This window comes from Triturus cristatus, chromosome 9 (assembly GCF_964204655.1).
Source record: "Triturus cristatus chromosome 9, aTriCri1.1, whole genome shotgun sequence".
In the NCBI taxonomy this organism is placed as follows: Eukaryota; Metazoa; Chordata; class Amphibia; order Caudata; family Salamandridae; genus Triturus; species Triturus cristatus.
In genome coordinates this window covers 708,418,157-708,441,120 of record NC_140592.1, presented here as the reverse complement: position 1 = coordinate 708,441,120, position 22,964 = coordinate 708,418,157, and positions in this window count along the sequence as shown.

The following is a 22,964-nucleotide window of genomic DNA, read 5'->3' as shown; positions in this document are numbered from 1 at the left end:
TTTCCATCCATCAAATTTTGTAACAAAATGATTCGGGGGGTAGAAATAAGTCAGAGGAAAGGCTTTGATTGACACACCTATTTTGGAATCATTCCAATTGCAGATATAATCGACTATAGTGGGGTCATCGAAGTTGATTAAAATACAATCCCCCTCTATGTTTTTTGCCAGGTGGCCCACCCATGGCGCCCTCCTAACCATTGTAATCTTACAGGCTTTGCGCAGTGGAAGTGGTCTATTTTTGTTGAGCCAATGCACAACCCTGTTTCTCAATGTTATGGGGGATTCAACCTCGTGTTTACCCAATAAGGGGACCCCTGTTAAAATAACAACAAATGGGGCTGATTCGGGTGGTAAATTTGGAATGTTTTCTCCCCTTGATGACTCAAGTATAGAAGGTTTGGTAACATTCTTATGATGTGGTGCTTTACATTGTGCGAATGGCTCATTATCTGGCACAACTATAGGCTTATTAGTTGCAATTAAACCCTGATGAGATAGGGGTAATCCTAGCGAATTCTGGGGGGCAGCCAAAGCGGTTTTTGCTCGAGTATTATCCAATGGTATGCAAACTCCAGAATAGTCAGTATTACGTCTGGAATCGGTATTACCCCTAAGCCCTTGTTCAATCCTGGACAGATGATCTTCAATTTTGGTTATTCTATCCTCAATGGGGAGGAGAAGAGATCTAATTGTGTCATAAATGCTAGACATATCATGGCAAATTGCCTTATCCCTAGTTATGGCATTTACCCCCCCACTTACAGCCTGCATGACTGGTAGTGGATGAACAAAAGGTGCATTTTTGTTTATGGGTGCAGTCAACATATGCTGCTCTGGATGGGCATTAGATGTTCTGGGACTTAGGTGGTTCGCAGACTTAGTTTTGTTACTACCTTTCTTGGCCTTTCCACCATTTGTGGGGATAAGCCCTTGCTTAGTTTTAGGAACAGCCCCAGAGTGCCTACCTCGCAATTGTCTAGTGCATAGCTCTGGGATTACACTATGTGTGGATGGTAGTGGGCGAGGTGAGCTCAGCAATGATTCAGAGACCATGGACTGGTCACCCACTGATACTGCAACTATTCCACTAGGCAACAGGTCCGAAGTCGTAATATCAGTGTCAGAGCATGGGGTTACAATGCTTGTAATAATGTGTTGGACGGGGGTACAAGCATTAGCTATATGACCCAACGAAGACCTCCTGGCCGCCGCGAGGTCCTGCGATACGCGGCGTTCCAGGAGCGTAATTTCCTGGTCGATAACACAATTAACTTTTGTGATAAATTGATCCATAGCTCCAGAATATTGGACATTAGAAGCTTTCCCTTTCGCGCCATTAGCTGGCATAATGATAGCGATAGAAGATTGGGATATTATTGGCTTTGCTAGACAACAAAATTAGACAGGAGATATGAAATCAATAAATGATAGGTTTCACTCTGTGTCCCTGCCACTACACACCACGACTTGCAACACTAGATAGACGTTAAATAGTACCTGAGGGCACAACTAAATATACGACCTTAGAGGGGTTGCCCAGTCCAGTCTGTTCCTGTCAGTGACGGGCAAGGACGGGCCCGCCCTTGGTCCGGGCTTCGCCCGGGCCCTGCCCGCGCGCGTCCCGCGCTGCGAGACCGCTGGTGTCCTTAAATGGGCCCCGGGCGCAGCGTGATGACGTGTGCAGCTAGCGCCGGGTGCTTTGAACTCTGGGGGATGTAGTCTCCCCAGGGCCGTTCCCCTCACGGCGGCGATGTCCGAGATGAGGTGGAGGGTCAGGAGTGCCCCCAACACGGGCCGTTTCCCTCACGGCAGGCTCCAGGAACAGCAGAGATGCAAATAGGAGTTTGAGCGCGTCCCGCGCTGCGAGACCGCTGGTGTCCTTAAATGGGCCCCGGGCGCAGCGTGATGACGTGTGCAGCTAGCGCCGGGTGCTTTGAACTCTGGGGGATGTAGTCTCCCCAGGGCTGTTCCCCTCACGGCGGCGATGTCCGAGATGAGGTGGAGGGTCAGGAGTGCCCCCAACACGGGCCGTTTTCCTCACGGCAGGCTCCAGGAACAGCAGAGATGCAAATAGGAGTTTGAGCGCGTCCCGCGCTGCGAGACCGCTGGTGTCCTTAAATGGGCCCCGGGCGCAGCGTGATGACGTGTGCAGCTAGCGCTGGGTGCTTTGAACTCTGGGGGATATAGTCTCCCCAGGGCCGTTCCCCTCACGGCGGCGATGTCCGAGATGAGGTGGAGGGTCAGGAGTACCCCCAACACGGGCCGTTTCCCTCACGGCAGGCTCCAGGAACAGCAGAGATGCAAATAGGAGTTTGAGCGCGCATATGTATATATATGTATGTATGTATATATATGTATGTATGTATATATATGTATGTATGTATATATATGTATATTATCTACTGGCGGTCGCCAGTAGATAGTTATAGTTAGGACCATGTTTCCATAGGAAATCCGCAACATTCTATTTGGAATAACTCTGGCGCCGGTTGACGAATCCTCGTGAAATTTTCAAAATAGGTGGGGCGCTCCGCTCCGCTCCTACCCTGAAAGTCTCGGGGGGATTCGTCAAGCGGGGGCTGAGAAAAAAGGGGGTCCCAAAACGTGTTTTCCCCATGCAATTTTCCATAGGGACCTTTAGTCCAAGGTACAACCCGAACGGCTGAACAGAATTACTTGAAATTTGGCAGAGAGGTAGTCCTCAGGTCAGGGATGTGCCTTTTGCAGGTCTGGTGTCAATCTGTTCAGTAGTTCCTGAGAAAATCAAAAGTAAAATCATATATATATGTGGGCGGAGCCTAACCACACATCTCATCCTGAGATCTGATTGGCTGTCAGCACTTCATCCAAGAAGTGTTGGCAGCCATCTTGGGACCAATTTACATGATAGCACCTCATTAAAAAGCATTGCAGTTAATAGAAGGTTTTAAGACTTTAGTTACATTATAAATCATTTGTTGATGGTACCATACTCATTTTAGGAATTGTGGTATGTTCTAAGGTGATTTCACCATGTGAAAAAGCCTTCTGCTGGGATATCATGATTGAGAGAAAAATATTTTCTCATGCTTTTCCCACAGAGGTTTGGAAGGTGATCTATAAGCTAAACTGAGAGCTTATTTTCGGTAAATTCACATTATCTTTCTCAGTCATGTGAGAATTAAGTCTGACATTCTCAGTAAAACATGTACATCCAACAAGGGCAGAGACTGTCAGTTGATTCCTTTGTGTTCTACTGCAGCTTCCCAGAGTGTTCCAAAGAACAACTAGAGCGCTAACAGTCCTACTTATGATAAACGTATGGCACACCTGAAGCCATCTTGATTGGAATAAACTGGTAACACTTAAACATTTAATTTAAAAAGGAACACAATGAGGGGGTTCATTTTGCCATAGAAATTATGATTAATGCTGAAGAAAGAAAATGAGGGCACATTTTGAGTGACTTCTCAAATCCTCTTCTATTTCATTGAAAAATTCTGACATGCAGACTGAAACATGCACTTTTAATACCAGCAGCAGACTTCCATGGTGAACAGTAGTTTTACTACAGTGATCTAATGAGCAACTAGAGTGCTAACATTCAGAATTGATGGCAAATGTGTGACATATCTGAATACCTTCATGATGGAATCAAAGTAAAAAACTGAAAGCATTTCCTACTGAGGAGACTGCAGTACATGAGGAAATTAGGAAACTTCATAACAAATAAATCTCCCAAGATGGCCACCGGAGACAAAAGAGCCCAAATGTAGCCCAAATCACCCAGATGTAGCCCAAATATAGCCCAATGACAGAAGTGTGCAAAACACTTATTATTTTGTGTTTTTGCAGTGTTATATAGTGCAGACTTGTCAGGTATTGGAGTGCTTTACATGAGCATTGGTTAAATCACACAAGAACAAATTCATTTTGGTTGTAGACATGGGGAGACTAAGTGATTTGACCAGAATCACAGAATGTCGAGCTGAAGCAGAAACTCCAACCTGGTTCCCCAGTTGCAAAGTCTGCAGTTCTGGAAGTAACACCACATCCTCTCCCCTCAGTGCAACATTTAATCAAGTGGTCAACTGGATAAAAAAACATAAAGGTAACAAATAATTTAAAAGTGCTTTCTCGCTATTTGAAAACTCAGAAAATATGTCCTTATTTTAGTCTTTTAGAGCACTAACCATAATTTTGATGCCAATAAGACACTCTCATATATGTAATTTCTAAAGGAAATGCTCTAGGTATTACAGTTTTGATTACATCAAGATGACGTCAGGCGTTCCACACTTTTGTAATAAATATAGAATGTTAGCAATCTAGTTGTTCATTAGGATACTGTTGAGAGGCAGAGGCCAGGGGCACGGACTCTGAAAATTGAAGGCAGGTAGGAGGGTGCAAAGGCAACAATTTAACCACACTGAGCAGGCAGGAAGGGCCGTGGCAGCACAACAGACTATTGAGGGCAGTGGAAAGGGGGGCAGGGGCAACAAACCAACAATACAGGACTTGCAAGAGAGGCTGTGGCAATGTAATAGACCATTGTGGGCAGAAGGAAGAGGCAATGGTAGTACAACCATACATGCCAACAGACCCGATTCAGGCAGGAAACGTCCAATGTTTTTAAGCTCAAATGGGCTTTATTATATCTGTCTCCTGTCTACAATCTCCTCTTTTTCAATGTAACTCAAAGGGGAAAATCAATACCCCAGTTTTTTTTCAAAATCTCCCTCTTACCAAGTTCAAAATGTTCGCAAGTATGGTACATTGGATCATGGAAGGAAATGGGGTAGGGACATGGACTTGGATAACAGAGGACAGGAGGGACATGGAGAGGTGCACCAAACTGACCCTGCAGGGCAGGCATCAGGGTTTGCAGCAGCACAATACACCACACAGGGCATGCGGGACGGGAGTGCAGCACAACAATCCATAGAAAGCAAGAGGGAGGGGACAGGACCATGCACATGGACAACAGAGAACAGAGGGGCAAGAGGCAGGACCATAATGGACAGACAGGAGAGAAAGCTTCTGCATAACAGACCATAAAGGGCAGGAGGGATGGATCAGGGGCATTACAATGGAACAGACAAGCCAGGAGGGAGGGAGTAGGGGTCTGCACATGTAAACAGAGGGCTGGGGGCAAGGGGGCAGGGCAGGAGCAGCAAGATAGCCATGGAGGTCAGGCAGGATGGGCACTAGAAGCAAGACACACCATGAAGAGCAACAGTGAGACTGTGATGGCATACACACAGACCATGGAGGGAAGGTGGGAGGGGTTCAGGGGCAGCTAACTGACCACACAGGGAAGGAGGGAGGGGCCATGGCAGCACAGAAGACCATGCATGGCAAGTGGGAGGGTTAGTGGTAGCACAATGGCTATGATGGGCAAGAAGGAGGGTGCAGGGGCATGCACAAAGGACGATGGAGGATAGAAGGGAGGGTCAGGACCTGTGCACAGACAAGAAAGTTCAGGGGAAGGGGCCTCACAACAGACCGCACGGGGCAGGCAGGAGGAGCAGTTGCAGCACAACAGACCAGGGAGGGCAGAAGGGTGTGGCAGTACAATGGACCATGTAGGACAGGAGGAAGAGGATAGGGGCATGGCATGTGGACAGGCAGGGTAGAGGTGGCAGGGACAGGTTACAGCCATCTGACAATGCTAGGCAGGTGGGAGGGGAGTGGCAGCTCAACAGAACACTCAGAGTAGATAGGAGTGGCAGGTCCATGGAACATGGTGGGCAAAAAGGATGGAGCAGGGGCATACACAAAGACATCAGAGGGCAGGGGGAAGGAGAATAGGGGCAGAAAGCTAAGCACAGAGTTTAAGCAGGAGGTCAATGAGGGGGCATAGAATTGGGCAATGGAGGGCAGGAGGAGTGGACTGGTACATCATACTAAATTGAGGGCAGTGGCAGCACATCAGACCATGCATGGCAGGAGGGAGGAGGCTAGTCCATGGATTCACACAACAGAGGATAGGGAGGAGGGGGATCGGGCAGCAAGCTAACTGTTCAGAGAAGGCGGGTATTAGGAACTTTATTGTTTTTAAAACGTGTGTCTGTGCGAACTACTTAAAATATGAACAAGTATGCAGCATAATCTCACTTTTATTCAGGAAGAAGAGGACGTTTGTGACTGTGACTCCGGGCTCACTTGGCAGAAACACCCCCTGACCCTCCACCCCCTATCGCAAAATGTAATGCCCGTGAAAAGGGTAGGTGAACACAGTGTTATATAGAACATAGTCCTGAGAGCACGATTGAAAATGAAAACTAGATATAGTGTATGGTATAAACTATGCACCAAAAAGTGTGATATAAGATGAACCGGGCATGAAATATAATATGCAATACATTGTGCGCAATGACAGATTCATTGGAGAGCGCGAGATAGCACAGGCACTAGCGCGTGCTATGCGATATGCGCCTTGGAGTGTAATATGCACAGGGCAGTGTTGTGTAACCTAACTAGTCTCTAAAGTTGTAATATAAAATATGTGCTGGGGAGTGTAACGTTGCATATGCACTGTGACAAATATATGGATCCCAGATTGTAATATGTATGGCATAGCACTGTGCGTTATAACATAGGCATCGAGGAAGGCACGTTAGATGGGGCAATATAACCCGTGCGAAGACAAGTGTGGCATGACATATTCACGGGGTGGTGTTACAGTGCACATGGGCTAGAGAGTGTCATAGCATATGCACTAGCTAGTGGAATACAACACAGAGGTGTGTGGCACTCAGCAGGCAATGGTGGGTGTAACACAGCATTGGGCTCTGCCAGGAGCACGCTGTGACTCTCAAGTGATGTTCGTCCCCTTTCCAGAGAGTAAAATAAAAAGTATTACACATCCGGCAGTGGATGTGTGTTTTATTAACCGTGAGGGAGGTTTCCTGCATAATTTTGGTCGAATTTTTGTCGAATCCCCTTTGAATGGCTTGGTGTGCATGTGTATTAAATGTGCCCGTCAATAGCTACCCATGTTTGTATAAATAAACGACAAGGGTGTCTACCGGTATTAGGCACGGTAGGGCATCAGACATGTCAGAGCTTCACTAGTGGTGTAAATACATTCCACGTGGATTCATTGTATGCATAGTCGCCTTTTAATGAATATCACGCAAATCGTCATGGTGATAGGTACGTACGGTTTGTCCAGCATGTCCTAGGTGTGTCTATAAATATATATTTTTTAAAAATAATAAAAAACAGTGGCCGGCCCTGGGGATTGGGGTCAAAAAAATATAATTAGGAGACAGGCCCTGGGGGATGGGGTCATCAGGGCCAATAAATTAGAATAAGAAGGGGAACCACACAGCCCCCCTTCTTAAAAAATTAAAATAAATAAAAGACTGGCATCGTGCTGGAGGCCACGCCCCCTCCTTGCAGCACTTTGCAAACGCGCCCCCTGGCGAGTTGTAAGTTGGGGAATTAATTCCTCTTCAATACTGAGGGTCCCTGAGGGCCAAATAGCCCAACAGGCATCTCCAGTATGCACCAGGGAGCTGCGCTGCAGACAGGTGTTCTGAGGCCAAGCCCCTTTTTACACCTCTCTGCTACGCAGCTTTGTGGCGCTTACTGGAGGTACCTAGTGGTCTAGTTTGACCCTAGGGACCCTTAGGATTCAAGGGGACTTAATCTCTCAACTCAGAACAGCCACAGGGCACGTTTACACAGTGGTGAAGGGAGGGGACGGGGCCTGAGGTGACGTGTGCAAACACGCTCTATGGCACGTTTTAAATTGGGGAGATAATTTTCCTTCAATACTGAGGGCCCCTGGGGGCTAACTAGCCCACCAAGTGCTTCCAGTAAGCGCCACTGAGCTGCATTGCAGAGAGGTGGTCCAGGCCGTGCCACTTTTTACACCTCTCTGCAACGCAGCTCTGTGGCACTTACTGGAGGTACCTAGTGGGCTAGTTGGACCCTAGTGACCCTCAGGATTCAAATGAACTTAATCTCTCAACTAAAAACTGACACAGGGCGTGTTTACACAGTGGTGAAGGGAGGGGACGGGGCCTGAGTTAACGTGTGCAAAAATGCCCTGTGGCCTGTTTTAAGAGGTAGTTTTAATCCCCCTGCCCTATTATATACTATGGGCTTACAGAGGAGGTCATGCTAATCACAGGGGGACCCCAACGCATAATGTTCCCTAGTGTATGTAGGTGTTTTCACTGTATTCTAAGTGTCTTTTAACATAGCACTGGCTCTAGGACTGGTTAGTCAGACTCAGTTACCACCAGTATCCGTCTGAAAAAGTTGAGGGTACAGGATGATTTTGCAACAAGGCTTCTTTCTGCTCTTCTTTTTGTTCTTTCTGCACGTTATCTTTCTTCCTGCACTTTTCTTCGTCTTTGAGGACTTCTGTTGCTTCTTTGTGCACTTCTTTTTTTACTTTCTGTGCATTTTTTCTTCTTTCTTCACATGTCCTATCTCTGTAGGCATAGTTAGAAATTAGCATTTAAAAAACCTTTGAAATTCACAGAAAAAACCATAGGTTTCAGGCACGTTATAGTTAGGAATTAGCATTTAAAAAACCTCAGAAATTCACTGAAAAAACCATAGGTTTCAGGGGTGTTATAGTTAGCTGGACTTTTCACTTGTACAAAACCATTGAAATTCCCCCGTTATAGTTAGTTCAGCTAACTATAACTCGCGCGCCCGCAATGCACTGCTGATGACGTCACATATTACATCACTCATGACATGGTCAGTGACATCACTCATGACATCACTGATGACATCACTGATGACATCATCCTTGTGATAGAGTGGCAGACCTCCTCTCACCCTAATATAACCTTTGATACACACATTCAAAAATAGAGACTAACATTTTCAAAACAATGGACATACCAATACCAGTTACAACAACCTCTTCAGTAATTCTAAGATCCACATACACATCCACTCATTCACCAACAGTCCTATACAGTCACTCATACATGTACTCACTCATCATATGTACTCATACACCTATACATCCTGTTACACAATTCCACTCATCCATAGAGTTACTCACACACATAGTCACTCATGCTAATAAAGAATCAAACATACATTTATTTGCATATACAGTTATACACACACCACCACACTTACTTCTACGGAAACTTACACATACTTAGTCTTTTAAACAATCACTTATAGAAACACATACTTATTCATACAGGAACTCTTTCAATCTCTCACTCTCACATATACTCACTTATATACACCAATAGTCACATATACTAGTTTAAAACATATGTAGTTACTCATAAAGACACTATTGAGACAGTCATTCACTCACTAACACACCCATACACACACTCATCCACCTATACAGTCCTGCACACATGCTGTCTTCAACACATACAAAGAGTGAGTCACTCATTCATGCACCTATGCACTACGTAATACCCCCCACCGAACCATGCAGACACTCAGACTGATACTCAAAAAACCAACTAATAACCTATATAGACACCCATGTAGCTACTCACCGACCGATGCAGCCACTTATACACAAATTGAGAGACTGATACAGATATTTACATATTTAAACATTACTCACTAAGCCATGTATTCACTATGATACACTTAATCAGTCAGTTACACAATCAATTTTTCAAAAACAAATCATCCATTTAGACACTTATATACCCATTTATTCTTCCATCGACCTTGAGATATACATATATAAAACATATTTAATTTTCAGAAAAACACACATTCACTGGATGATGTCATCAGTGATGTCATTTGAGATGTCATCAATGATGTCATGAGTGATGTCACTGACCATGTCATGAGTGATGTAATATGTGACGTCATCAGCAGTGCATTGTGGGCGCGCGAGTTATAGTTAGCTGAACTAACTATAACGGGGGAATTTCAATGGTTTTGTACAAGTGAAAAGTCCAGCTAACTATAACACCCCTGAAACCTATGGTTTTTTCAGTGAATTTATATATATATGTATGTGTATATATATGTATGTGTATATATATGTATGTGTATATATATGTATGTATATTACCTACTTGCGTCTTGCTCTGGTGATTTCACAGTTGCATTAGATGGAAAGGGGGAGCGAATTTTTGGGGGAAGAAGCAGAGTCTTAGCACAGACCCATGTGCTTGCCATGTATAGTCATGCACAGTATTTACAAGCGAGTGGGGTTTTCAGGTTTCAGTCTGTAATGCAAATACATTCAGCATCACTAAGGCTGGTTGCCCTTGCTGGAGTGTAGGCAGTCACCGAGAATACACATGGTGGTGGTCTGAAAAAACAGCTTGGACATGTGCATTGAAATAAATAAAAAAAAAAGGTTTCATAATGTGTCAGTCTGTAAAAGTGATTTTCACTTGGCCCGGAAAAAAAAAGAGCAGTAAGTGTGCTTTCAAATTGGCAAAGAAATTTCGTTTTGTGACTAATGTGAAAACATGACTCTGTGTGCATAGAGGAATTATAGGCAGAGATTTATTGCGTCTTGCTCTGGTGATTTCACAGTTGCATTAGATGGAAAGGGGGAGCGAATTTTTGGGGGAAGAAGCAGAGTCTTAGCACACACCCATGTGCTTGCCATGTATAGTCATGCACAGTATTTACAAGCGAGTGGGGTTTTCAGGTTTCAGTCTGTAATGCAAATACATTCAGCATCACTAAGGCTGGTTGCCCTTGCTGGAGTGTAGGCAGTCACCGAGAATACACATGGTGGTGGTCTGAAAAAACAGTTTGGACATGTGCATTTAAATAAATTAAAAAAAAAGGTTTCATAATGTGTCAGTCTGTAAAAGTGATTTTCACTTGGCCCGGAAAAAAAAAGAGCAGTAAGTGTGCTTTCAAATTGGCAAAGAAATTTCGTTTTGGGACTAATGTGAAAACATGACTCTGTGTGCAGAGAGGAATTATAGGCAGAGATTTATTGCGTCTTGCTCTGGTGATTTCACAGTTGCATTAGATGGAAAGGGGGAGCGAATTTTTGGGGGAAGAAGCAGAGTCTTAGCACACACCCATGTGCTTGCCATGTATAGTCATGCACAGTATTTACAAGCGAGTGGGGTTTTCAGGTTTCAGTCTGTAATGCAAATACATTCAGCATCACTAAGGCTGGTTGCCCTTGCTGGAGTGTAGGCAGTCACCGAGAATACACATGGTGGTGGTCTGAAAAAACAGCTTGGACATGTGCATTGAAATAAATAAAAAAAAAAGGTTTCATAATGTGTCAGTCTGTAAAAGTGATTTCCAATTGTAAAAAGTGATTTTCACTTGGCCCGGAAAAAAAAAGAGCAGTAAGTGTGCTTTCAAATTGGCAAAGAAATTTCGTTTTGGGACTAATGTGAAAACATGACTCTGTGTGCAGAGAGGAATTATAGGCAGAGATTTATTGCGTCTTGCTCTGGTGATTTCACAGTTGCATTAGATGGAAAGGGGGAGCGAATTTTTGGGGGAAGAAGCAGAGTCTTAGCACACACCCATGTGCTTGCCATGTATAGTCATGCACAGTATTTACAAGCGAGTGGGGTTTTCAGGTTTCAGTCTGTAATGCAAATACATTCAGCATCACTAAGGCTGGTTGCCCTTGCTGGAGTGTAGGCAGTCACCGAGAATACACATGGTGGTGGTCTGAAAAAACAGCTTGGACATGTGCATTGAAATAAATAAAAAAAAAAGGTTTCATAATGTGTCAGTCTGTAAAAGTGATTTCCAATTGTAAAAAGTGATTTTCACTTGCGCCGAAAAAAAAAAGAGCAGTAAGTGTGCTTTCAAATTGGCAAAGAAATTTCGTTTTGGGACTAATGTGAAAACATGACTCTGTGTGCATAGAGGAATTATAGGCAGAGATTTATTGCGTCTTGCTCTGGTGATTTCACAGTTGCATTAGATGGAAAGGGGGAGCGAATTTTTGGGGGAAGAAGCAGAGTCTTAGCACACACCCATGTGCTTGCCATGTATAGTCATGCACAGTATTTACAAGCGAGTGGGGTTTTCAGGTTTCAGTCTGTAATGCAAATACATTCAGCATCACTAAGGCTGGTTGCCCTTGCTGGAGTGTAGGCAGTCACCGAGAATACACATGGTGGTGGTCTGAAAAAACAGCTTGGACATGTGCATTTAAATAAATTAAAAAAAAAGGTTTCATAATGTGTCAGTCTGTAAAAGTGATTTCCAATTGTAAAAAGTGATTTTCACTTGCGCCGAAAAAAAAAAGAGCAGTAAGTGTGCTTTCAAATTGGCAAAGAAATTTCGTTTTGGGACTAATGTGAAAACATGACTCTGTGTGCATAGAGGAATTATAGGCAGAGATTTATTGCGTCTTGCTCTGGTGATTTCACAGTTGCATTAGATGGAAAGGGGGAGCGAATTTTTGGGGGAAGAAGCAGAGTCTTAGCACACACCCATGTGCTTGCCATGTATAGTCATGCACAGTATTTACAAGCGAGTGGGGTTTTCAGGTTTCAGTCTGTAATGCAAATACATTCAGCATCACTAAGGCTGGTTGCCCTTGCTGGAGTGTAGGCAGTCACCGAGAATACACATGGTGGTGGTCTGAAAAAACAGCTTGGACATGTGCATTTAAATAAATCAAAAAAAGTGGTTTCATAATGTGTCAGTCTGTAAAAGTGATTTCCAATTGTAAAAAGTGATTTTCACTTGCGCGGAAAAAAAAAAGAGCAGTAAGTGTGCTTTCAAATTGGCAAAGAAATTTCGTTTTGGGACTAATGTGAAAACATGACTCTGTGTGCATAGAGGAATTATAGGCAGAGATTTATTGCGTCTTGCTCTGGTGATTTCACAGTTGCATTAGATGGAAAGGGGGAGCGAATTTTTGGGGGAAGAAGCAGAGTCTTAGCACACACCCATGTGCTTGCCATGTATAGTCATGCACAGTATTTACAAGCGAGTGGGGTTTTCAGGTTTCAGTCTGTAATGCAAATACATTCAGCTTCACTAAGGCTGGTTGCCCTTGCTGGAGTGTAGCACTCTGGACATGGGCTTTTTAAAAAATCTGAAAAGTGGTTTCATAATGTGACAGTCTGTAAAAGTGATTTTCACTTGCCCAAAAAAAAGAGCAGTTTGTGTGCATTCAAATTGGCAAAGAAATTTCGTTTTGTGACTATTGTGAAAAGAAATGTACTAATATATTTAAATACAATAAAGGATTTTTTTTTAGTTTTTTTCAGGTATTGCTGAAGAACAGTGAACAAAATTTAAGATGCCTACAAAATCTAGAGTTCAAAAAACGCTAAAAAAAAAACTATATTTGAAGACAACTGGAGGACCAAAGTTAGTAGAAGATGCTCATGTTGGGAAAAAGAAAAAATCTTCTGGTAAGCAGAAAAAACAATTTCTTAAAAAAATATTCAAAACAAAGAAAAATGTACAAAATGTCTGTCCTGGAAAGAATGTAACAAAACGAAGAGAACAGCAAAAAATTGAGAATTTAGTTAATGCAAATATACCTTCTGCAACTGAAAAGTTTTACATAAACAGAAAAACAGCGTTTAAAGAGATACGTAGAAAAATGTTTCAGAGAAGAGTTATGTCCAATTTGATAAAGGATGTGAAGAAATATAAGCAAAAGGCAAAATATTACAAGAGAAAAAAAGAAATTGAAGCCATTGCAGCAAAAGCATTAGAATTAAAAAGGAAACTATTCATATTAATTTTGAATAGGATGCGTACATTAGATAAAATGGTTAATGTACTGAAATCACAAAGCAAAAGCAAAAGAGTAGTGAACAGAACAAACTTTTGTAAAGTGTTTTTAGGAAAGTGGATGCATAGTTCAAGTAGTGAACCTTTTTTTAATGAAGAGAGCTATTTTCAAAGTAATAGTTTGCTGCATGCAGTTGACACCAGAGGTCGTTCATACGAAGTAAAAAATGGTTGCATAATGGAGAAGGAGATAATGGTTCCAAGAGATGAGGTACAAGTGATGGCAGATGAGGCAATGGGGAGACGTCCTAAAGCCCCAGTGTACACTTGGAATTGTAGTAGTATTTGCACTGTGCGTCAGGAATCTATTGACAGATTTCGAGAGTTTCTAAGAGAATATAGTAAAAAAAGTGTAAAACAGAAGATTAAGGTGCTTCAAAGTCTGGATCCATGCAGAGTGAGAGAGAATACTGGTTTGCAGGGTCATTCTCTGGCTTGTCTATCTAGAAAAGTGTGCAATAGTGTTTTCCATCATTTTAGGATGCTGGCTGTTCATCATACTGAAATGAGAAAGTTTGTGAGACGGTTGTATTTTGCCAAAAGTCCAGCAATAAAGTTAAATGAATTGAATAGGGCTCTGTTCCGAGGAACGGTATCAGATGTAGAGAAGGTTGTTGATGAAATTCAGTTTTGTTACTTTGGTCCTGAACAAAACAGTGCAGAGAAGGACACAGTAAATGAGGAAGAAGTGGAAGAGAATGTAGAACCTTCTGTAAGTAAGACATTTAATGATCACATAACAAAATTTGCAATAGTTTCTAATGAAAGACCAAATGTTACTTGTATTTGTTGCCGCAGAACTCATTATAGAAAACAAACTAGGAATGTTGATCTCTACAGAAAGAGTGAAAATGAAGATAATTATAAGTGGAAGGATTTTGCCACATATATATTTCTTAAAAATTGTTTTGAATTGGGTGAAGATCAGCGTATTTGTAAATACTGTTACAACAAGTTAGAGGAAAATAGAATGCCGACCAGAGCTGTACATAATAATTTAGAATTGGATGCTATTCCTGCTGAACTTTCTGAATTAAATACATATGAGTCTATATAAGCACAAAGATGAGGGTAGAGGCTAATTGAATCCGCACCCAGCAAACAACAGTGGTTCTTGTAATCAAGTGAGTAGTGGTGCACGAAACCAGAGAGTACTCCCCTCTTTACTCCCAAAAATATAGGATGAAATCCTACATAAACATATATACACACAAGTGGTTCAGCACTAAACACTATACACTTCTCATATAATCAGAGCATGTGACACCAATTGTAGAGTTTTTCTTCTTTATTTATCTTGATCGCAGATATCTTGTCATTCGTATATTCACATAACCGTAGCCAACGCGTTTCGTCTCACACGAGACTTCTTCAGGGCTTATGTATATACTGAGTAATCTCCTTTTGTGATGGCGAATTCCTATGATATGGAGTTCTGCAATGAACACTTCTCAAGGTCACATGATATTTTGTAGTACTCTTAACCAGCGTGATCACTTCATGGTAACGGCCGTTACCATGAAGTGATCACGCTGGTTAAGAGTACTACAAAATATCATGTGACCTTGAGAAGTGTTCATTGCAGAACTCCATATCATAGGAATTCGCCATCACAAAAGGAGATTACTCAGTATATACATAAGCCCTGAAGAAGTCTCGTGTGAGACGAAACGCGTTGGCTACGGTTATGTGAATATACGAATGACAAGATATCTGCGATCAAGATAAATAAAGAAGAAAAACTCTACAATTGGTGTCACATGCTCTGATTATATGAGAAGTGTATAGTGTTTAGTGCTGAACCACTTGTGTGTACATATGAGTCTATACTCATTCAATGTGTTCATCCGTTCCAGACCATAGTACGTATGGAGCCCAAAACTGGTAAATTACCTCCTTCAGATTTACTGAGAGGTTTAAAAGGTAGAGTGGTGTATTTGCCCTTGGATTTGAAAAAAAATATGGAAACTATTGATGCGGATACTTTGGAAACTGAACCATTAATTATTCTGGTTAATGGTGTACCTACAAAGAATAAGAAGATTTGGCAGGAGCTGGTAGATGTGCGGAAAGTACAAAGAGCAAATTTGTATTTGAAAAAAAATAACAAATGGTATGAATCAATTTATATAGAAGAAGAAGAAGAAGACGAAGATTATCAAGAAGACACAGAAACACCAACTGGACAAATTGAAAAAGTGGACAAGACAAAGGAAGAAGACATTTATGAACATTTTAGCATACATCCTCTTCATTCAAAAGAAGTTATGGGAGACAATATTGATCTCTTTCAGATGAAGAAAGCAAAAGGAACTCCCGTGAGTGTATGGGAGGAGAGCTTGGAAGCTCGATGTTTTCCCCAGCTGTTTCCTACGGGAAAAGGAGGACGATACGATGAACGTCCAGAACAGATTCCAGCTTCAGAGTATCGGACTACAAGACTATATGCTGAAGATCCCAGATTTCGACAAAGTATTCCTTATTTGTTCCATCTTTTATTTGAAAGCGACTTGTCAGCACTGTCTTATGCAGTAAATCACATTTTAAAAAGTGGAGTACATTTACAAAATGTGTCTGCTAAGGATTTTATGGAGAAAGTGCAGCACCGAGATGATCATTTGGAAACACAACTGATCAATCTGATGGCTTGTCAGCGTGGGACAAATGAATATTGGTACCGACGCCATGGTGAACTAAAATGCATGTTACGCAATTTAGGAACACCAACATGGTTCCTTACCCTAAGCTGTGCCGAGTATGCTTGGGATGATTTACTGGATTTTCTACGAGAGGCCAATTCAAACATTAAAAACATCGAATACAAGACAGCAGGAGAACTGTGCTCATTGGATCCGGTTAATGTTTGCAGATATTTCAATCATAGATTTGAGGCTATGATGTCCTTCATCTGCAATAAAAAAAATCCACCCCTTGGAGAAGTAGTGGATTTCTTTTGGAGAAAAGAGTACCAGGCAAGAGGTGCTCCTCATATTCATATGCTGTTGTGGATCAAGGATGCCCCAAAGTTTGGAACAGATACTGATGAAGCAGTGTTATCTTACATTGAAGAATATGCAACATGTGGTATACCAAAAAGCACAGAAGAGAACAAGTTAAAGGAGCAAGTTTTACGTTTCCAAAGTCATCGGTGTGGAAAATACTGTCGACGGAAATACAAGAGCAAAGAAAAATACTACACTAAATGTCGATTTGGATTTCCTAGACCTGTTCTTTCAAATGGAAGAGTAAACAGTTTTATGTCAGCTGTGAGACATACTATCACAAGAAAATCACCAAAGAATACCTACAACCTTAAAAGAAAAGAAGAATCAAAAAATATAAATGACTACAACCCAGTCATTTTATCCATGTGGAACGCTAACATGGATATACAGTATGTAGCTGACAATTCCATTGCTGTTGCACGATATGTAACGTCTTACATTATGAAATCAGAAAAAACAGAATTGAAGGAAATGTGGGAAGAGATTTCTCACGAGAAGACTGTCAGTAAGAAGCTGTACAGTTTCAGTTTGAAGATGTTATCGCATCGAGAAATTGGATCCTACGAATGTTCAGATAGGTTATCTTCTGCAAGTCTCTACTCGAAGTCAAGAAGAATAATTTGGGCAAGTTTAGGCCTTGCAGCAATGAGAAATCGGGTACTGAAATCTGTTGGAGAAATTGAATATTTGGCCGAGAATAACCCAGAAAGTACAGATATATTGAAAACAAACATGTTGGACACATATTATCCCAAGAGAAGTCATCATCTGGAGAACATGTGTCTCTATGAAGTGTTGCAGAACTACATTTATTCACGGAAAGCTGCAGAAGACATTAATAATGGAAAATATAAAGTTGTTGGTGAAGAAGGATGTTTGGTGAAGCAAACCAAAGGAAGTTTGATAAATCACCGGAAGCTGAGTTGCGACACTACCGACAAGAAAGAATTTTACTACTTGGCTCTTTTACAGTTGTTTAAACCATGGCGTACAGAGGATGAACTACTGGGAGAATTTCAAAGCTATGAGGATTCATTTAATGCTTGCAAAGACAGCATACAATGCAATACATTCACAACTTATCTGCAAATGTTAAATGAAGAAATTGAACAGGAAACTACAATTGCAGCAGAAATAGCTAGAGACAGTTCTCAGGACAGCCAAAGTTCAGGAACACACAGTCAAGATCCCCTAGGACAACCAATCGTTGAAAATGAAGCATCAATAGCCATGAATGAAGTGGAAACGGCTATGAATCAAGCTCAAGAAGAATTTATAGACTTAGAAAATTTGGAAAGACAACTGAATCAAGAGCAGCAACAAATTTATGAAGAGATCAAAAACAAAATTGATCACGGATTTCTACATGTAAAAAAAGAGTGCTCATGCACATCATTTCATCCAATCAGGATGTATGTAAGCGGACAAGCTGGCACTGGAAAAAGTTTCCTAATTAAAGTCATCAGAAGCTACCTAAAGCAAAAAACGGATTCTACTTTGTCTTGTGTGGTTACTGCTCCAACTGGGTTAGCAGCATATAACATAAAAGGAATCACCTTACATCGTTTGCTAATGTTACCAGTGGAGCATGAGAACAAAATACAATTCAACAAGCTAACTGGAGAAGCATCCTTGGAAGTTTCACGAGTATTGAAGAAGATGCAAGTTCTCATTATTGATGAGGTGAGCATGGTATCAAACTTGATGCTTGCCTTTGTGCATTTAAGAATGCAGCAAATTTTGAAGACAGACTATGACGTGTTATTTGGTGGAAAACACGTCATAGTTTTTGGAGATCTTTTGCAACTTACTCCAGTTAAAGGACAACCAGTGTTTAATACTGTGACACATGAAGACACGAAGAAGTCATTGGGAAGCATCGGAAATACAAATATTTGGTCCTTCTTTGAGTACAAGGAACTTACAACTAATATGAGGCAAGCAAACGATGAAGAATATGGAAGTATTCTGAAAGATATCAGAATTGGACTACTCACAGAAGTTGGCAAAAAAGCATTACAGAGTCGGCTGCTACATAATTTATTTCCAAAGGAAGAAATAGTTGCAGAGAAAATATACAAGAATATTGCAGAAAACAAAAGTGTCATCTGCTTAATGCCAACTCTACGTGAATGCTCAATATTCAATGAGGAGCTTTTGAAATTGGAAAAGGAAGAGATCAGGAAATTGGAAGCAGTGGACAAAATTGAGGATGGAAGAATTACTGTCACAGTAACAGGCAAACTGAAAAATAAATTGGACTCACTAGAGAAGAACATCTCCAAAACAGCTGGATTAGAAAAAAATCTATATGTTTGCATGAACTGTAGAGTGTTTTTAAGGAGAAATTTGGATGTTGAGAAAGGTTTAGTTAATGGAGCGATGGGAAGAGTTGTGGGTTTTATTAATTATCAGAAAAAAGAAGGAATTGAATGTTTAAAAATAAAATTTGATCAGATAGATGAAGTTAAAGATATTTGTCGTTGTACAGTTCGTTTTATGCTTGTGAAAGACTTATATGTACGTAGGAAGCAGTTTCCGTTTTCTCTAGCATATGCTGTAACTATTCACAAGTCTCAAGGATTGACTGTAGATTGTGCATTTGTGAACATTGGTTCAACTGTGTTCAAAGAAGGTATGGCATATGTTGCTTTGTCACGAGTCAAAACATTATCAGGTTTATTCATGATAGACTTTGAAGAATCAAAAGTTAGTGCTGATACAAATTGTGTAAAGGAGTATAATAGATTAAGAAGAAGCTATGCTCCTCATTTAGGTCAGTATCCTGTGTTGGAGAAACGTGTAGTTTCTCGTAAAAGGAAAAATGAAAATATCTGTAGTGAAGATGTAGAGAAGAGGAAAAAAAGAGGAGTGATGTAATTGCAAGCAAAAAGAATAAGGAAAATGAAGAACAGGTTGTAGGATGTCATTTTGAAAATAGCTCTGGTGTCAACTGCTACGCAAATGTAGTGCTGAATGTTGCATTTTATCTGGAAAGTTTGCAAGAGCAGATAATAGTAAATCAGGGAAAAAGATTCTGTTCTGAGCTGAGTCTCCTTTTTCAAAAGGTGAGTAAAGATAAAACTCAAATAGAAAGTGCTACTGACATTAGAAAACTTTTAGATGTATGTTCAGGACGAACACAGTTTTCTCAAAATGAACAGCAAGATGCACATGAATTTTTGATGTATTTTCTTCAGGTAGTGGAAGAAGAAGGAGTTCCCATTGACATTTTTTTTGGTCTCTCTTATAAATGGGAACATAGTTGTGATAATTGTTATAATATAAGTGGCTCTATTGTTGATAATGAAAGGTTTATTTATTTGACATTGCCAGAGAGTAAAACAGTCACTTTTGCAAAATTAGTTAAAGATGCTAATCATAGCATGAAATGTGGTGAGTGTAATTCTGACATGTTTTCAACATTAATTTTAAAGGAATACGGACAGTATGTAATTTTAATGATGCAACGATGTAGAGCTGATGGTTCAAAATTGGATACTTTAATAAAGAAGTTTACAGGACAGCAATTATCAATTTCAGGAAAAACTTTTGTAACTGTTGCAATAATTTTCCATGATGGACCTACTGTTACTTCTGGACATTACACAGTTTATCTTAAATGTGAAAAAGGCTGGACACTGTGTAATGATTCTCAATTGATTTTCAAACAACGTTTGCCTTTTGATTTAGCAAATTCATATCTAATCTTCCTGAAACCTAAATTTTAGAGAGACTTGGCAAGATCTGGACAAAACAATTTTACCATTTTACTGGATTACCATTGCAATTTTGTAAAAAAAATTTTTTTAAAATTATCATTTGGCCTAATGGAAAGATAACCAATTGTAATGTGGACTTTTTTAATTTTTAATGAAATTTTGAAAAACCAATAATTTTGAGATTATCGGTAACTTCTGCACATTTTATATTTTGGAATGTTATTGGACTGCCATTGGAAATTTTTTCAAAAATGATTTAAAAAATTACTATTTGGCCATGTGGAAAAGTAACCAATTCTATTGTGGACTAAATAAATTAATCAAAAAATTTTCGTGAACCAAAATGTTACAGAGAATCTGTGAGATCTGGACAAATTAAACTTTAGAATTTTATTGGATTACCGTTGGTAATTTAATCCAAACTAAAATTTAAAATTACTATTTGGCCTAAAGGAAATGAAATCAGATGTTTTTTGGAGTTATTTGAGATATAATATTGTGATTATACTTCTGAAACAAACATATCAGACGGTATTTTAAAGGAATAAGTATTGGTATTAGATGATATTTTTTTTCAATATTATGCATTTCTATAATGTTAAGTTTAAGTAAAAAAAGAATCAGGGCTTTTTTAATACAATCTTTGTGATTGGTATTTTTTTTGCCCGCTGTAAAATGATGAATGCAATTGCTTTCACAATTTATAGTGAAATGCAATATATTCTGAAAACAGCAAAAATAAGGCAAAAATATTTTTTGGGAAAAAATGTAAATATGTGTACTGTATTATAAAAAGTTTTAAAAATATTAATACTTTTTTCTTTTTTTCCAGATAGATATAGAAAATTTACGAAAACTACAAACATTTTTAAAACTATTTTTTAAAAAAAGAAATGAATAAATATTTTTTCAGTGAGTATGGTAAGTCAATAATAAAAATTGTAGTCTCTCAAGGTCAATGTAATGTCATAAATGATTTTTAGTGTTTTTAAAAAAAAAAAAAAAAAAAAGTACGCGCACCGTACGCGTACGGTAAAAAAAAATTAAAAAAAAGTTTTTAAAAACATATGTTAAAAAAAGATGAAAGATAAGGTTGGCTCTTAAAAGAACCGTTGTGTTCATGCAGGGACAGAGGAAAGAAAGATTGGGAATATTAGACGGTACGACAAGTGTGCTGATCTATTTTACTGTTCACCAGGGAAACACTGGTCTCCCTATAAGTAATTAGATCGTGACAAGTGGCGCACCGTACTTCAACCCTCGCAAACCGAGGGTTAATTTCCAGAGGGCCAGCAAAAGGAGATTCTCCCCCCACAGATGAAGGGCTCACCTGACCTGCAGAAGAAGGAGTCAGCCCTGCAGATGATGGTCCAGGCTGAGCTGCTGTGGATGTACTGGCTCGTCTTTCTGAAGAGTTACCTCCAAAAAGATGACCATGTGTCCTTCTGTGTACATCCTGGAGGTGTCTCTTCATGGTGTGATTCCCAAAGGAATACTTCCTGTCAGGATTACCTCTAGAAAGTACACGCTGACACAGCCTGCAAGTAACTAAGGGTGCATTCACCTTTTGCTGGCCTTCAGGAAAAGTAAAATAATCCCAAACATAAGAAGGCTTTTGTTTCCTCGCTCTCTGCCTCAAGACAGTGCTGCTGGTGCTAGCCTCACTCTCAGAAGGGCTCTGCTGTTCTGCCATCGTATCCCAAAGACAAACCAGCTCCTTCTCCTAAGGGATCACAAGCAGAAATGAGGGGAATGGGTGTGGTGTAGGAGAGTTCTAGAACTGAAAGTAGTTTCAACCAATCAAAAGTTGTGTTTCATGATCACATGACCTACCGTACGCTTACGGTACGCTTACGGTACGCTTACGGCAAAAGTGCGCATGCGCGTAAAAAAGACACGCGCTTGCGCGCATGCGCATAACAGTCACTCCCCGACACTTCCGCGTAACGTCCGCGCGTGGCGTAAGCGCGCACGCGTCCTACGCGCAGTACGCGCGGCTACGCAAAGTGCGTAACTATACGCAAGCAGCGTAGAAAGATTACGGACGTTGCGTGAACCGTACGCTTACCGTGAGCTTACGGTACGCGTACTAAAAAAAAATTTAAAAAAAAAACAAAAACTGGAAATAAATTTTACATGTTTATTTTAAAAAATATAAAAAAAAAACATATTAAAGAATTTTAAAAATTTAAGCATAGTCTTTATAAAAGGTAAGAAAATTAAATTAAAAATATGTTAGAAAAAATTGAAGAATAAAAAAAAAATTAGCATTTAAAAAACCTTGCAAATTCACTGAAAAAACCATGGGTTTCACACACGTTATAGTTAGGAATTAGCATTTAAAAAACCGTACAAATTCACTGAAAAAACCATGGGTTTCACACACGTTATAGTTAGGAATTAGCATTTAAAAAACCTTAGAAATTCAGTGAAAAAACCATAGGTTTCACACATGTTATAGTTAGCTGGACATTTTACTTGTAAAAAACCAATGAAATTGCCCCGTTATAGTTAGTTCAGCTAACTATAACTCGCG